The sequence below is a fragment of the Schistocerca piceifrons genome, chromosome 8, assembly GCF_021461385.2.
Source record: "Schistocerca piceifrons isolate TAMUIC-IGC-003096 chromosome 8, iqSchPice1.1, whole genome shotgun sequence".
NCBI lineage: Eukaryota > Metazoa > Arthropoda > Insecta > Orthoptera > Acrididae > Schistocerca > Schistocerca piceifrons.
In genome coordinates this window covers 376,247,600-376,255,103 of record NC_060145.1, presented here as the reverse complement: position 1 = coordinate 376,255,103, position 7,504 = coordinate 376,247,600, and the positions used below count along the sequence as shown (strand labels likewise).

At 44.0% G+C, this 7,504-nt stretch overlaps 1 non-coding gene across 1 annotated transcript; it reads left to right on the top strand.

The window, feature by feature from the left end:
- The first annotated feature begins 509 nt into the window (after positions 1–509).
- Trnat-ugu lies at positions 510–583 on the top strand. Its single transcript has one exon. It is a non-coding gene; the product is annotated as a tRNA-Thr (tRNA).
- Positions 584–7,504: the final 6,921 nt, after the last annotated feature.

Sequence of the window (7,504 nt, the reverse complement as noted above, 5' to 3'; positions counted from 1 at the left end):
CTCGAACGCAGGAACTCCTGCTTGCATGGCAGACGCTCTACCCATCTGAGCCATCGATGGTCACCGACGATAGCGCAACTGCAGGATCTCTGACACGCCTCCCGTGAGACCCAAATTATCAACTTATCGTCCCGCACTGTATATAGTGCTCGAGGCTTTTTGCCGATTCCCGTAAGAGTTCGGGCACTGTTTGTGCATCCGCACAGAAGAAGATGGTCAAATGGCCGGTGAACCTTAACTATATAATTGTAATTTCATTCTAAAACAATGTGCTGTATGGTCACCGAAAGAACAGATGCCATCTTCATATAAGGCTCACCGACCGTTTGACCATCTTCCTATGTGCGGATGCACAAATAGTGCCCGAACTCTTACGGGAATCGGCATAAAGCAGCGAGTAATGAGTATAATGAGCAGAGACACTATCAATATAGTGTGGGGCAATAGGTTGAGAACGTGTCTCACTGGAGGCATTCCAGACCCTGCAGTCGCACTCACTGTACTCCGTGTCCTCGGTGGCTCAGATGGATAGAGCGTCTGCCATGTAAGCAGGAGATCCCGGGTTCGAGTCCCGGTCGAGGCACACATTTTCACCCGTCCCCCGTTGACATATATCAACGCCTTTATGCAGCTAAGCGTAGTGATTTAACTGTAATTTCATTCTAAAACAATCGGCTGCAAGGTCACATGTCCGAAAGAACAGATACCATCTTCATATACAGGGTGTTACAAAAAGGTACGACCAAACTTTCAGGAAACATTCCTCACACATAAATAAAGAAAAGATGTTATGTGGACATGTGTCCGGAAACGCTTAATTTCCATGTTAGAGCTCATTTTAGTTTCGTCAGTATGTACTGTACTTCCTCGATCCACCGCCAGTTGGCCCAATTGAAGGAAGGTAATGTTGACTTCGGTGCTTGTGTTGACATGCGACTCATTGCTCTACAGTTCTAGCATCAAGCACATCAGTACGTAGCATCAACAGGTTAGTGATCATTACGAACGTGGTTTTGCAGTCAGTGCAATGTTTACAAATGCGGAGTTGGCAGATGCCAATTTGATGTATGGATTAGCACGGGGCAATAGCCGTGGCGCGGTACGTTTGTATCGAGACAGATTTCCAGAACGAAGGTGTCCCGACAGGAAGACGTTCGAAGCAATTGATCGGCGTCTTAGGGAGCACGGAACATTCCAGCCTATGACTGGGGAAGACCTAGAACGGAGAGGACACCTGCAATGGACGAGGCAATTCTTCGTGCAGTTGACGATAACCCTAATGTCAGCGTCAGATAAGTTGCTGCTGTACAAGGCAACGTTGACCACGTCACTGTATGGAGAGTGCTACGGGAGAACCAGTTGTTTCCGTACCATGTACAGCGTGTGCAGGCACTATCAGCAGCTGATTGGCTTCCACGGGTACACTTCTGCGAATGGTTCATCCAACAATGTGTCAATCCTCATTTCAGTGCAAATGTTCTCTTTACGGATGAGGCTTCATTTCAACGTGATCAAATTGTAAATTTTCACAATCAACATGTGTGGGCTGACGAGAATCCGCACGCAATTGTGCAATCACGTCATCAACACAGATTTTCTGTGAACGTTTGGGCAGGCATTGTAGGTGATGTCTTGTTTGGCCCCATGTTCTTCCACCTACGCTCAATGGAGCACGTTATCATGATTTCACACGGGATACTCTACCTGTGCTGCTAGAACATGTGCCTTTACAAGTACGACACAACATGTGGTTCATGAACGATGGAGCTCTTGCACATTTCAGCCGAAGTGTTCGTACGCTTCTCATCAACAGATTTGGTGACCGATGAATTGGTAGAGGCGGACCAATTCCATGGCCTCCACGCTCTCCTGACCTCAACCCTCTTGACTTTCATTTGTGGGGGCATTTGAAAGCTCGTGTCTACGCAACCCCGGTACCAAATGTAGAGACTCTTCGTGCTCGTATTGTGGACGGCTGTGATACAATACGCCATTCTCAAGGGCTACATCAGCGCATCAGGGATTCCATGCGACGGAGGGTGGATGCATGTATCCTCGCTAACGGAGGATATTTTGAACATTTCCTGTAACAAAGTGTTTGAAGTCACGCTGGTACGTTCTGTTGCTGTGTGTTTCCATTCCATGATTAATGTAATTTGAAGAGAAGTAATAAAATGAGCTCTAACATGGAAAGTAGTCGTTTCCGGACACATGTCCACATAACATATTTTCTTTGTTTGTGTGTGAGGAATGTTTCCTGAAAGTTTGGCCGTACCTTTTTGTAACACCCTGTATATGAAGTTAGTAAATAAATAACCTACTGGTGAGAGCAGCACTTATTTTCATTCACCTCAAAGAAAATCACTTCGTTCACGGCAAACCAATATTTCAAAATGCAGGTACCATCTTGATAATTTAGTCACGGCTCAAATGCCATAGAACGTTTACAGGGAACGAAAGCCGATTGTGTATAAGCTTCCATCATCTCCCTCTTTAATTCGATCTTTATTACCGGTCGCAAATTTAATCAAAATCAATTCGCAGTCGCTTGGTTTGGACGAAGAACTCTCATACACGGAAGTAAGACAGGGTTAAGAGGTATGAGCGTGTGCTGCCTACTACCAACTCCAACTTCGTATTTCGACTGTAACACAGCTAGATGATTCTGCAGTTTCATAAATGGTAGGATGAACACGGTTTGCATTCAGTACATGTGGTGTACTTTGCTCGTTACACAACAATTTCAATCTAAGAGTAATTCACTCTGCCCTCGCACTCAGTATTACGAGGAGCGTTCAGATGAATGCAACACATTTTTCTCCGTCAGTTTCGGTTGAAAGAATGAAGAATTTGTTGTGAGCTATCAGGGAATTTCCTTGCTTCAGCCCCTATAGTTTCACGGATTTCCGATAGGTAGTTTCACGGATTTGCGTAGGTGGCGGCGGTCTACGTAGCTTTCAAAATGGCATCTGTAACGGAGGAGCGTCACAAGCAAAGAGCTGTCACTGAGTTTCTTTTGGCGGGAAACAAGGGCATCACAGATATTCCTAGGAGCTTACAGATCATCTACGGAGACCAGGCAGTGAACAAAAGCACGGTGAGTCGTTGGGCAAGACGTCTGCCCCCATCGCATCGAGGTAGCACAAGCCTCTCCATCTCCCCTGTGTCGGCCGGCCGTACACAGCTGTGACTCCTGCTATGTTGGAACGTGCGGATACTCTTATTTGAGATGATCAACGAATCACAATCAAACACCTCGCTGCTCAACTGGACGTCTTTGTAGGTAGTTCTGACACACTCGCCCACCAGTTGGGGCACTCAAAAGTGGGTTTCGGCTTTCATCACCTAACAGAGGACCATAAAGAACAACAAAGGACCATCTGTGAGGAATTGGTTGCCCCTTACGAAACATATCGAGACCATTTTTTTCTCGAACATCATCATAGGCGATGAAACATGGGACATCACTTCGAATAGGAAACAAAGCGGCAATCCGTAGAATGGCGCTGCATCACATTTCCTCCGAAGACAAATTTCAAAGCGACACACTCAGCTGGTAAAGTCTGGTGACGGTCTTCAGGGACTCTGAAGGGGCTTGATGTGTTCGTTGGCGTGAGAATGCAAACGAACTTCTTCTACGTAACGGCGCAAGGCCTCACGCAAGTCTGTTCGCTCGGGAGGAACTCAGGATACTTCATTGGACTGTCCTTCCTCATAAACCTTTCAGCCCTGATCTCGACCTTCCGACTGCCATCTTTTGGCCCAATGAAGGATGCACTGTACAAGAATCAGTACGTGGATGATGTAAAGCTTATTGATGCAGCGAGATGTTCTCTGCGACGTCGACCAGTAGAGTGGTACCATGAAGGCATAAAGGGCTTCTCAGTTACATCGCATAAGGCCGTCACATTGAACGGAGATTATGGTGAGAAATAATTATAATCAAAAGTATGGGTAATAATACGATGTATTGGAATCCACAATGAAACCAATCTGCTTTAAAAAAGTTTTTTATTACTTATTGAAAGCCTCTCGTACTTTTACAAAACTACTGTTTCATTTATCTTTGCGTCATTATGGACATTTCCTCGTCAAAATTATTAAGGCTTAGATCGAATCTCGTGTAGAATTGTTACTCTTTCTGACCATGCTCACGAGATTCTTAAACACCTGCACGACTTAAATCCAAAGGAAAACTTTGAAAGATGCCTGTTTACGCAGCAATTTCATTTTCTCTTTTTGAGAACCGGGATGCTTATATTTACTACGCCCAATGAGAACTTTCTCTAAACAGCTTCGATCTTCGATCGTTTTCAAACTCTTTGCTTGATCTCTCTGACAAACGTAAGTCTTTACCGAGTCGGTTAGCTTTCGACCAACACTATCCCTTCGCGGATATTGGGATGTGCGGTCCTTTTCGTTTAAAAGTAGTACGCCATAATTTTTCGTCACTTGTTCAGACTTGGTATGGGAAGCTGAATAGGCACTTTTTGCTGTGTTCTTATTTGAGAAGGAAGTTGCCTTGGTCTGGCCAAGGTCCACGCTGTTGAGCAGATATTTCAATGCGTAAGAAATCGCACGAGAAAAACTCAATTTATTTGCTGTGAGCAAGGTTAGTTTTCGTGACTTAAATGGTTTTTAAGTTTGACCGTGAAACGAATCGACATCGCAAATACTAGAAAAACTTCGCACGATAACTCTGACTACGAAACGAAAGCCCAAACGTCAAATATTGATTCGAATTATTAACCTCAAAATAACACAGTGGCAGTATTACGTTGAACTATACAGTCAGGTAGCTTTGTACAGAATTCCACTGTAGACCGTCTCATTTCTTGGAATTTACGTCAAACACGTGTTGATTATTGTTGGGAAGCCCAAATCACTGGACATCACATTTCAGGGGCTCCATGCCACGGCGGTCAGAGTTGCTGACTCTAAGGAAGTACTGGTGATGACGAGATCAAGTCGAATGAAGACCTTGTGTCGCAGCAGAACACCCAAGGAGTACCTCAAACACAAAAAATACATCTAACCGAAACCAGAATCTTACACTAATTCAACTAACTTAATTTTTGGGAACCCTAATTTGAACTGATCCACTTTGGTCTGTTACAAAATCCCTTGAGGGTACTAATGAGACTCAAACTGTCGTTTATTTCAAATAATACCCTTTTACGCCCACATCTGCCGCCACTGTAACAGAGGAACCGCGAGAATTCTTAAATTATTTACTAACATAAATAAGTTGAAAGGATGCTGTTTTTGTTCTATTCGCCATGACGATTTTCAGGTAGTTTTGGCCATAAATGTGAATGAAACAGTGAATCTGATAAATTACACAACATCCGTAGTGTCAGTATAATCATATTCTTTATAAGTCTCTTCATGAGACCACAGATCATGGTCAGAGTAGCATTCAGTGTGTGTTAGATAGTCTGGTCATGTACTTGCTTTGAGAAGGATGGAATCTGGCCTGCTTGTAGTAGAGACAGCATTATTTGAAAAGCAACTTGTCTTCATTTATTCTGGGGAAAACTTTTTTGGAACTGAGACGATATGAATGCAAGAATGTCAGAAGGTAAGTTTTCTAAGGCAAGCTATTTTATATATATGTATGAGCCATGCACAGCTCGTGTTCATGCCCTTTAGTGCTTGTCATCTTGCATTTAGGGTACTGCAGCCTCGTTTCTTATTCGATTTACTGGCGTCACTAAGTTGCTGGCTTGCCTGCCCATGAGTGGCTGCAGCAGCACTTCTCGATAAGAGCACTGTGGTATTATCTTTGGAGTGACAGCAAGTATTTCCGGGTCGTCGTGTGTCGGGAGTTGAGTCGGGACGGAGCTGCAGTGAAGTCCGGACAGCCATGACTCGCCTGACTGTTGTAGACACACATGACTTGAGTGGGGACGACCTGACGACCTGGGCTGGGCGTTCGGTCGGTCGTCTCATCTGCTTCTGGGTTCTCCGTGTGTGTCGACTTGTGATTAATCCTTAGTTCCAGTCACTGATTTTAGTATTGTTCGATTTGTTTGTGGAAGTGTTTCGGGGATCGTGTGTAGCTTGTGTGGTTTTGATTGAGCAGCTATTTTAATGCCATCTGCGTGCTGCATGTGGGAGTCGTTGGTTGGGACAGAGGAGCAAGGAGGTCTCCACAGCGTGAGGTCAGGCCGGGACAGCTGGCGGCGTGCACGCGCAATGGGATTGTGAGGCGCTAGCTGTGAGAGCTATAAACTTCGTTGCCCACTGAACCTGAACATTGAAGTTGAGTGATCAGGTAACCTGTTATGAAACCTCAACTGCTGTGACATCTCTTCATTAATTGCCGGTTCTTGATTCCTGGGCCTTTCCGGCTAGCAGAAACGTATGGTGTGTTGGAGTCTTCCTGTATGGTCCTTAACTATTAAATAGGTTGTTACTTACCAGTGAAATTTCATTTACCATACTTTCAATGGGCTATGCATGAGTGTATCTTTTAACTTTTCCTAAGAATGCCTCTTCAGCACACAACTCGTGATGTGCAATGCCAGTATACAAGACACGTTCATACTTGTAAAGACTGAAAGATGAGCAACTAAACTTAACGACTAATAAATGAGAACAAAGACTCCAAGTATAACGATACACCCTTTCATAAATTTCTCACAACTAGACAAATTAGCATAAATCTTTCTCAATAATTTTCATGTGAGACTTATTTCAATTATAAGACAAATCCATGTGCTTCACTATAAAACCTCTAGCAGTAAACTTAAACCATACACAATGTTCTATCAATAAGAAACTGTAAATTACAAAAAAAATAGATTACATTAGAAAACTTCTCTTGTCACGATCTTGATTTCATATCATTTCAGTTCCACAAAACATTTCCTCAGAAAAAATTAATACAAAATGCTTTTCAAACAATGCTGCCTCCAATATGCAGCAGCGGAAGCTTCCACCCTTCACAGATAAAGTTCACAGCCAGACTGTCTAACTCACGCTGAATGATACTCTAAGTAAAACTAACCTCTCTGACCAAGATCTGTGGTCGCAAAACAGACGTACGAAGAATATGGTTATATCGATACTACGAAGGTTGATTAATTTATCAAATTCACAATTTCATTCACATTTATCGCCAAAATTATGTGAAAATTATGATGCCAGATAAACCGTCGCAGTGAGGGTGCGACACAGAAATTGCGTCGCGATTGAAAAGTACAGGCCCCATCAGGAGGCCTCTCCAAGAGTGTAAAACTGCTGCAGTTGCCGACGGAACCTCTCCTCGCATTCCAGTTGCTCGTATCCGATGCACCACTGCACGTTTACTGTAACCCTCGCATGGTCCCAATGAGGAGCGACACATAAATCGCGTCGCGAATGAAAATTACAAGTACCATGCCAATTACTCTCTAAGAACTAAAACGGCTACCGTCGCCCCAAGGACCCTCTCCTCGGAGTCCAGTAGCTATTATCCGATGCACCACTGCCTGTTTACTGTAACTCTGCGACTCTCCCA